This window comes from Gouania willdenowi, chromosome 11, assembly GCF_900634775.1.
Source record: "Gouania willdenowi chromosome 11, fGouWil2.1, whole genome shotgun sequence".
NCBI lineage: Eukaryota > Metazoa > Chordata > Actinopteri > Blenniiformes > Gobiesocidae > Gouania > Gouania willdenowi.
The window spans coordinates 2,684,276-2,693,557 of NC_041054.1; the positions used below are offsets into that span (position 1 = coordinate 2,684,276).

Here is a 9,282-nt window from a genome sequence, read left to right on the forward strand (position 1 = left end):
TTTTTTAAGTTCAATTTTAACTGAATTTCTGCCTTTTGCTTCTATTTCACAATAAAAAACAGAAAAATATAATTATGACATAGGGCCACGTGTGGACCTCTGTTTAATTTCATGCAGCCCCCAAAGTGAACACACAGAATTACAGAAAAATAACTAAAGGTATGGTAAAAAACACAAAAGTACAAAAAAGCACACAAACTACGAAAATTACAGAAAAATATTCAAAACAACAACAAAAATACACAAAACTACTCCAAAAACACACAAGATGATTAGAAAATACAGAAAAATATACGAAACGACAACAAAAACACACAATTTACTCCAAAATACACAAATTTACTCAAAATACATAAAATGATTCGAAAATACAGAAATATTTACAAAATGACAAATACACAAAATATTTAGAAAGAGAACAAAAATAACACAAATTACTCCAAAACCACACAAATAAATTCTAAAATACAGAAAAATATTTTTTAAAAAAAAACAAAAATACACAAAATGACTTTGAAAACACAAGAGACAACGACAAAAAATACAGAAAAAAATATTCAAAACAACAACAAAGACAATTGTAAAATATACAAAATGACCAAAATACACAAAATTACTTTGAAAATATGAGAGACGATGACAAAAATAAAGAAAGAATATTTAAAACTACAACAAAAATACAACAAATTACTCCAAAAACACACTTTAAAATACAGAAAAATATACAAAACGTCAAACAAAAAATACACAAAGTTTACTCCAAAAATATATAAAATGGTTCAAAAATACAGAAATATATACAAAAGGACAAAAACACAAAATACAAAACACAGAAAAATATTCAGAACAAGAACAAAAATACAGAGATTCTAAAATACAAAAAAATATTAAAAAAATAACAAAAATACACAAAATTACTTTGAAAACACACAAGACGACTTAAAAAAAAAATACAGATTTTTTTTAAAAATTGACAAAAATACAGAAAAATAGTATTGGAGAAGAGATTGGGGACGGCATAAATAAATATCTTTCAAAATAAAAGGCACAGGATTTATTTATTTTTTTTTGACTATGATCCTCTTGAACTCAGTTGTAACTCATAATTAGAAACACTGATGTGGTGTATGTTGTGTATCTAAAGAACCAGTGTGAGGTGGATAAAGTTACCAGAGGCTTCATTGTAATAAACACTGATCCTGTCCAGCTGAAGGTCGCTGTCTCCATGATACGTTCCTGTTGGGTCGATGCCGTGCTCGTCACTGATCACCTCCCAGAACTGAAAAAATAAAGTTCAGTTACGTCAGTGTACAGAGATGTTAGAAAAAGGGAATAAACGTGTATATTTATTTACCCTCAACCCTTCTTCCTTACTAAAGCAAAGTTTCCATTTTTTAAGCTTCCTTATGAAGATTTATTTATTCACAGAAGCAGAAATTATATTGAATTAATTTGTAGTAAAATAAGAAACAATAAAAATAAATAAAATAAAAAACAGAAGGCAACGCACAGAACACCCAAAAGACAACCGAAAAATAGTGTAATGAAGGAGATAAAATATGACAATACAATAATAGAGGCTATATATAAACTTAGATATAAATAGAAAATATAAATAGCTATATAAAAAGGATAAATAATATAGATATATTCTTATACTATAAGGAGAGACGCCTTAGACTGTTTAGTTGTACAGTCCGACAGCAGTAGGGATGAAAATAATGTGAAAATAATAAATAAATAGCATCATATTAACGTGATCATGTGACAGTCAAACACCCAAGCCTGTACATTGTTAAAAAAAAAGGAAAACTGTAATTTTTAAAAATTTATTTTAATCAATTTAATTCTTTAACTGTCCCACGCCCTCATACCCTCACGCCACAGAAAGAAGTGTGTGTGTGTGTGTGTGTGTGTGTGTGTGTGGTGTGCGTGTGGGTGTGGTGTGTGTGTGTGTGTGTGTGTGTGGCGGTAACAAGGATCACATTAACACGTGTACAACAGTCATCATGTGGATCACACGCTCATGGCTGCAGGTAGTTATCAGTTACATCAGGGATTCTCAACCTTGGGGTCAGGACCACACTTGGGGTCACGAAACACTGGGAGGGGGTCGCCAGATGCTTTAAAAAAAACTAAGAATTTTTTTAACAATTTGAGCCCATTTTTGCTTATTTTTTTACCTTTTTCTGCAACAACACCAAACTTGCCAGAGTTTAATTTATTTTCATCACTTTTTCTTGCTATATTTTTTGCTCCTTTTTGCATTTTTGCTACATTACTCCCATTTCTGACACTTCTCCGTCACATTTCAAAACCTTTTCTGCACATTTTTTCCACTTTTAAGACATTTTCGACACTTATAAACCCTTTCGTCACATATGTTGACCCATTATTGTCACTTTTAACCTCTTTTCACCATATTTCATGCTTATTTTTGCCAATTTAACCACAATTCCAATTTTTCACTGAAACTAATTGTTTCAATATTGACCATTTTTCCACTTTTTCTGTCCATTTTTGGCCACTCTCATTTGCAGCTTTTAACTAATTTCTGTAGTTTTTAAAATCCCATTTCACCATCTTTTCCACCACTTTTTTCACTTTTAACCCATTTTATTTCTGATTAAAACAAGGATTTACATCTTTAACATGACTTTATATAATAATAATAAACATTGTGGATAGCAGTGGATATTATTCAGATAAATAAATATTGTTATCACAGATTCATAGAACAATAAACCATCATTATGCTCATCATATTCATGGTGGAGCAGTGCAGGATGTTCTGACAGACCTACATGTTGGCTGGTGACGTGCTGACGTGGTGACGTATCGATCATTTCCTGTTTACGCTCTACCGCTGCTTGCAGCGCTCTACTACTGTGTTCTGCTAACGCTAATCAAACTTGTTGTCATTGATATTTTAGCCTTGAAAACACTTGTTTTAATTTTTTACCGTACAGTTAAACGTACGAAGGTTAAGTAAAGAGCAATCTCGCCTCTTATAGGCAGTGTAATCTCCTTTAAACGTCCTTTTGTCCTTAGCTTAGCTTAGCTTAAATTTAGCACCTATGGCTTCTCTCTCCTGCCCGGTGTGTCAGATGTTTAGTTACTCCTCGTCCTCCTTTAGGGACAATGGTAGTTGCATAAAGTGCAGCGTACTGTTAATATGGAGGCGAGGATCAACAATCTGGAGAAGCGGTTCCGCACCCCTGATACCAAAATCGAAGCTAACAAGCAGGACCTAGCCGGTGCCGTGGGATCCTCAGTGTGGAGTCTACAGAGTCTCAACAACTCTGTCTCCACCCTTTCCTCTGCACACACCCAACACAGCATAATGTGGATGGCTGTTCATCATAGGAATGGGATCCACACAAGGTTCCTGCTGCTTAACAGAAGGTTTTCCTTGCCGCAATGATGAATTCATGTTGGGTGTGGGATACATATGTATGTGTATATACGTATATATGCATATGTGTGTATCCATAAAATGAAGAGTCCGTCCTTAAGACTGCTCTACTGTAAAGTGTCTTGAGATACCATTGGTTATGATTTGGCGCTATACAAATAAAAGATTGATTGATTGATTGATTGAAGTGTCTGATGCGTCACTCAACGTTTTAAGGCCAAGCTTGATAACTGGATGGAATGAGGGTATTTCATTATCCTCCTTTCCTTTATTATACTTTATTACAGCCCGATGGATAAAAATGTCCAACAGGAACATATTTACTCCTGACTAATCTTTGAATCCAAGATGAAAAAAAAAAAAAAAAAAAGAGTTTTTCTCACTGACCTTTGATGATTCACTGACCCACTCGGGACGACTCCCCAAAATCTGTTTGTCCATTTTGTCCCGTCGGTTTGGTATCACCTAAACAACAAACAATGATAATGAAGATAGTGTCCTTATCACTTCTTTGCATATTTCATTCTTCAACAGATCCCCACAGACAGTGGTAACAAACTCTGTATTTTCTGAACAGCACCTAAGTCTGCTTTGATAATGATACCTCTTCTCTTAATGCAAATATCTGAAAAATTATATATTCACTGATTTACTGAATGGATGAAGGAAAAAAGTTGATTATTGGCAAGGAAAATACTAGAAGGCATATTTGTCGTGAACTACTACAATATTTTTATTTAATAAGAGAGTAACGCCTCCCATTTACTGTTCTTCAGACTGATGAAAGACAAATATTTAATACAAAAAAAACAACAATTGTTACAAAAGTATTTTAATATAAATGCTGGTTGAACTGCAATGCTGATCTTTGTGGAACTATTTCCTAAAAAATTAACAAATCACTTTGAAGGTAGCATCATTGTATTATCTCGTCAGTATGCTCCTAATCATAGGAAATGGTAAAAATGCATAATAAACACAGACAAAATGTATAGAATGACACTTCAAAAGCTTCAATTAAAGTGTCAGTATAGAAGCAGGTATATTAAGCTTTAACATTAAGAAAATGTACAGGATTTGGTCATTAACTTTTTAAACAATTAAACATGATTTACATGATTTTATTCATCAAACCATTCAATAATAATAATAATAAAAAGTATGATTCAAAACAAATAATGAAAATAATTTTCAATTTAAAAAAATAAAACTTGGTGAAAACGGTTTGTTTTTACAGGTTTTGTCTGTATTTGTAGGAGGAAACGAATGTGTGATGCTTTCAGAAATTTTTTTTTTTTTTTTACTTGAGTTATTTATAATTAGGTTAAATTCATTCACCTGAAATTTTTGGTGTTGATTTCACAACTACTAGTTTATGTACGACAAACTTGGCATAGTCTTATAATATACTATCTTTTTTATTTTGTAAACTCAATGTAATCATGTGTTTTGAAATAACCTGAACAGATGGGATTTTATTTTTAACCCAAAGCTAATGATAGCGAATGAATCATCATATTGTTCATGATTTTGATATTTTAGAATTAGAGGAAATACGTTGTTTTCTGGTGTTCTGTTGCTCTTTAGAGACATATTATTGTCCCATATGGTTTCTATTTGGTTTACCTGGGAATACAAAGTCAGTAAAACAGCTTTTGGCGGAATAAAAACACAAATTACATTTATGTCTAAAGAACAGCTGCTTACCTCTCAGTGAGCAGCATCTCCTGTTAGCACACAACACCAAGCCTCCGCATGTATCACCTCTGAATAACAATAAAGTATCATCTTTAATCTCCGACACTGTAGAATAATAACCCTATAAAATCACATGTACACCATTCTGCTACGGTGACATTAAAAGCTATTATTCAGTCTGAAAAACCTTGTAAACAGCGTTAGCATGTCACGTCCCACCGGCCGGAATATTTAGAACAAATGCACCTCCGTTTCCGTTTTTTTCAAAATAAAGTCCCTAGCATTGACAGGAAGCGCCACAGGCTGTCCAGAACGCTGTAAATGTATGTTTATGCAAAAAAACATGTAAAAAAATGAACCTCACTCAAACATGATGGAAATAGTTTTTCTGGATTTTATTGTAAAATATATGAAATACCTTGTTTCTTTTATTCTGAAGTGCTCGCGGTTGTGCTTTTATTTTGTTTTTACAAAAACATAATCACAGGCAAAAATTACACACTGTACTTATATTATACATTCCAGGAGGAAAACAAAGAATAGTATGCAACACAATTTATGATTATTTAAAAATAAAATAAAATAAATGACAACCGACATGGAGTAATGATCGAAATATTTCTAGGCTGCGTCCGAATATCCCCTCCTATCTCCTTTCCTATCCACTTTCCTAGGAGAGGAGTTAGGAAAAGGTGGTCACGTTAGTTTTGACGATCAGAGACTTCCACTAGGTGACGTAATAATCCTACGGCCGCACTTCCTTTCCTCAGAAAATTCAAACGAACTTTTATCATGGCCACCACTTATACACTTCCGGGGATTAAAGAACAGTGATTGGTCGCAATCATCTTGGTTATTTACAATTGACTCGCAACTCTCGCTAAATGGGCGACAATTCACTGTAAACTCTCGGCCAATAGGCGAGCAGTAACCGTTAACTCTCGACCAATGAGCGGTCAGCATGAGACAAATGTCAGTTGGGCTTTCATCTTCTCAATATATAAACAAACTCTTAGGAATAGATGTTAGTGTTCACAATCTGGAGACAGATCGCCAACACATCTCTATCACAGACACATTTAAAGACGTTTTTAACGCAGCTTCAGGATAGTTTGTCACATTATGGGCATTCTATCTTTCCTGGGTTTTAGCCGACTGGCTCGAAACTTGGGCGACTGCCGTCGTAAGTGGAAGAAGAAGAAGCAGAAAGTCCGCTCCAGGAAAGAGACCTTCACTAAGGCTGAGACAGAGAGAGGGGCCCTGGAAGTCCCACTAAAACACGCCCCCAACCAGGTGGTGGTGGAGGTGGAGATCCACCCCAGACCGAAGGGCGAGACGGAGTGTGAGGAGCTGTCAGCGAAGGAGAGCCTGGTGACCGAGACCCCCACCGTGACGGTTCCTGACAATGGAGGACCCATGGAGGACGTTTCCACCATTGAGCCGATTCCTCGGACACACAGCGGGAGGGAAAGTGCTGGCGTGTGTGACTCTGAATCTGTTCCCGTGGAGCCAGAGCTCAAAGCTCAGCCCAACGCTCCACAGAACGACGGCACCGCTCGCCTCCACCACTTTGTCTCCAACATGGTCATCAAGCCTGTGTCCTGCGTTCACTGTGGAAGGAAGATCACGTTTTTAAAGCGGTCCATGAAGTGCAGTGACTGTAAAGTGGTGTCCCACCCACAATGTAGGGAGCGCTGCCCCCTGCCCTGCACCCCCAACCCCATTGGCTGCCCGCTTAAGATCGGAGAGGGGTGTGTGTATGACGTACTGGCTGATTACGCCCCTGACTCCTCCCCCAGTATTCCTCCTCTGGTGATTAGCTGCGTTAATGAGATTGAGCAGCGCGGCCTGTGTGAGGCCGGACTCTACCGTCTTTCCGGTTCCTACGTCCAAGTGAAAGACCTGAAGGAGGAGTTCCTCCTCACTAACATGGTTCCCGTCCTCAGTGAGGTGAAAAACATCAACACCGTGACGGGGCTCCTCAAGGACTTCCTAAGGAACCTGAAGGAGCCGCTGCTCACGTTCCGCCTGACCCAGGCCTTCATGGACGCAGCAGAGGTTTCTGATGAGGAGAACAGCTTCTCTCTGCTGTACCAGAGCATCAGTGACCTGCCCAAAGCCAACAGAGACACGCTGGCCTTCCTGGTTCTGCATCTGCAGCGAGTGGCTGAAAGCCTAGAAACCAGGATGGACATTCACAACCTGGCCCTTGTTTTTGGTCCGACAATCGTGGGCCACGCCGTCCCCAACCCAGACCTCATTACCATCATGTGGGACACCAACCGTCAGATCAAGGTGATGGAGCGCCTGCTGACCATGCCCAGTAATTACTGGGACCAGTTTGTGACGGAGCAGCCGTGACAAAGTACCCCAGACTGTAGTCCGAAATATTTTAATTAATTTTGTTGAAAGGCTTAATTCTTATATGTACATATATAGTTGTTTATAACATATTATATTATAGTTGTTTTATTTTGAAAAACCCAGCTGTTTATATCTCTATTGCTTTTCTTTCTATATTGTTGTGCTTTTATTGTGATGGTTCATCAGCTCATGTGTTACTCAGTAGTTGAAGAACAGAACTTTTGACCATTTTCTTAAATGTTTGTGCTTTTATTAAATGTTTTAACGCCCACCACGTGGACAACTTTGAAATCCTTGTCTGTCTTTAATTTGTCATAGTTTGACGTGTTTGTACTTTGAGAAGTGTGTGTATTTATAAATATATATTGTTTAAATATGATGAGCACAATTACACTGCAGTGAAAATACAGTAAGGCATGAAAAACATCCACATTTTGAGGTAAGGCATACAAATTGAATTATTGATAATCATAAAAGCCTTAAAACGAGTTTAAATATGATGAGCACACTTAAACTGGGGTTAAAATGCAGTAAGGCATGAAAAATTAGAAAAATGTGACAAACTCCGAAATTTCAAAAGGCATAAAAATTGTTTGAATATTTTTTTTCTAAAATAAGGCTATCATAAGACCTTAAAATAAAATAATAAATATGATTAGTAGACTTAAACTGGGGTGAAAATCCAGTAAAGCATGATAAATGTGATAAATACATTTCAGAGGTGAGGCTATAGTAACAAAAGAAAATTCAAAAATGTTGGATTTTTTTATTCTGAGATAAGGCAATCATAAGTGTCAAGCTTATTTTCTACAATGCTTGTTGTCCAGCTTAAAAGGACATGGATGGAACACAAGTAAGACATGAGGTCAACTCAGCTTTTAAAAGTTTATTCAGTTTTGTTGCAGGTTTTGTAGCAGCTTGAAAACCTTAAAGAAAAGGGTGAAAAAGAAGAATGAGCTCTATTCAAAATTTTTAAACAAATTAACCACCTGAACTTTTGCCATTTTAAACAATTTATTCATTATATTCATTAATTTTTTGCTATTCAATGTTTTTTAAGCCAACCTACAATGTTTGACTATTTCTATTTGTAAAATTAAATCATGTGCTTTGGTGTATGAATTTCAACCGTTTTAATCAAAGTCTAAGTTTTTAACAATGTATTTTACCCATAAACTTATTTATTAATTTTAGTATTTACGTAAACTTATTTATCAGAAACTCTACACCAATATTTATTACTCTTAACATGTTAGTGATTTTATTCTTCATTCTTTTAACCTAAATTACACTATGAAATCACAATATATATATATATCAATTGGATCAAATAGTAACTTAATGTATTTTGACTAAGATGTCTCAAGGCAAACAAATTGAAAAGGCCAAACACTTTGGCTGTAGAGTTAACTTAAATTTGGGCTAAAAGTCATAAAAACATGGAATCAGCCTGTGTACTTTAACATGACCTACATTCCAACTTAAATACTTGCTTTTAGGAGCTTTTAACTTTAAAATAAACCATAATAAATCTGAAGACACTCACCAACAACTACCACTGTATTGTCTGAGTGTCCAACACACAGGTGTGATGGATGTTCAATCAGAGCTTAGACCCAATACTTATGTTGGGGCTCCATCTAGTGTCTAATTGTTGAACTACACCTATACCTGACCTAAGGTGTACTGGACAGAACAGGTGAGAAGTGAGAGAAGGTTGAGTGTGTTGGCAGAGGTGTTTTCTTCTGGAGTATTGGAGCGTTTGGAGTGCCATTTGTTCTTTTCTTCATTTTTGGAAAACCAAT

At 35.9% G+C, this 9,282-nt stretch overlaps 1 long non-coding RNA gene and 1 pseudogene across 2 annotated transcripts in view; one reads left to right on the forward strand and one right to left on the reverse strand.

Moving 5' to 3' along the window:
* The window catches only part of LOC114471949 (uncharacterized), a 6,380-nt gene extending 1,114 nt beyond the window's left edge, over positions 1 to 5,266 (reverse strand). Inside the window, exons 1-3 of one of the 2 annotated variants that reach the window (XR_003675048.1) lie at positions 5,123 to 5,266; positions 3,803 to 3,880; positions 1,171 to 1,279 (exon numbers count right to left, since the gene is read on the reverse strand). This is a non-coding gene — a long non-coding RNA (uncharacterized LOC114471949). Of the gene's footprint in view, positions 1 to 1,100; positions 1,280 to 3,802; positions 3,881 to 5,122 lie in introns of those variants that run through there. The other variant, XR_003675047.1, reaches the window with a different exon arrangement.
* An 873-nt stretch (positions 5,267 to 6,139) lies between these two features.
* On the forward strand, positions 6,140 to 7,521 carry LOC114471946 (rac GTPase-activating protein 1 pseudogene; annotated as a pseudogene).
* Positions 7,522 to 9,282: the final 1,761 nt, after the last annotated feature.